Genomic DNA, 816 nt, shown 5'->3' on the forward strand with positions numbered 1-816 from the left:
CGCGTCCCGCCCCGAGTCTGCAAAGGGCCCTCCGAGCCGAGGGCGGTTTTGCTCCCAATCCTGGGCTCATTGCTTTTTCCAGGCAAAACTAACCTCCCCCGAAAAAAAAAAAGGAAAAAACACCTTTAAGAGGCATCCTTCACCTGCTGGCTGGCACTTAGTGCAGAATCCTTTTGCAAGATGCCACCAGAGCTGAAACTTTTCCTGGCCATAAATCACATAACCCCCTTGGAGATGGCTGAAATACACCCGGGAGTAAAACCCAATGAAGGGCAGCAGAATTTTCACAGAAAACGGTTTAATTACAAGCAGGACGTGGCACGGAAAGAGAGGGGGCTCAGGCTCAGCCCAGCCCTGCCCAGAACCCCCCTTTGCTGCTTCTCACAAGAATGCTAGAACACTGCTGGACGAACTCCAGTTTGGGGTGGATCTGTGCAAAACAGGGACAATTCAGGCATGGTTTGAAAACTACCCAAAAAAAGCCGAGTTGCTAAACTCTGGAGAGCAAACATAACACACAGGGCAAGAAAGGGCGAGAAGGGGAAACGACTACCCCTTCTCCAGTGGCCTGGTTTGGCTTTTTTTCCTGTCCGAAAAGGTCAGTTCTGCTCTTGCAGTGTCATTCCTGGGGGGCACAACAGGCTCAGGAGCTGGCCCCCAGAGCTGGGGGTGCCTGTCCCGTTCTGGTGGGGGGGGCACGGAGTTGGGCATCAATCCCCCCTCCCCCCAAGGCCCTTCTGCCCTCAGGTGGTGCTGGGGTGGATGTGGGGTGGCAAAGGGGTCACAGAGGGCCTGTGCCCCCCAGGTCCCCTGTGC

The sequence above is a fragment of the Apaloderma vittatum genome, unplaced genomic scaffold (genome assembly GCF_000703405.1).
Source record: "Apaloderma vittatum isolate BGI_N311 unplaced genomic scaffold, ASM70340v1 scaffold17401, whole genome shotgun sequence".
NCBI classification, from domain to species: Eukaryota; Metazoa; Chordata; class Aves; order Trogoniformes; family Trogonidae; genus Apaloderma; species Apaloderma vittatum.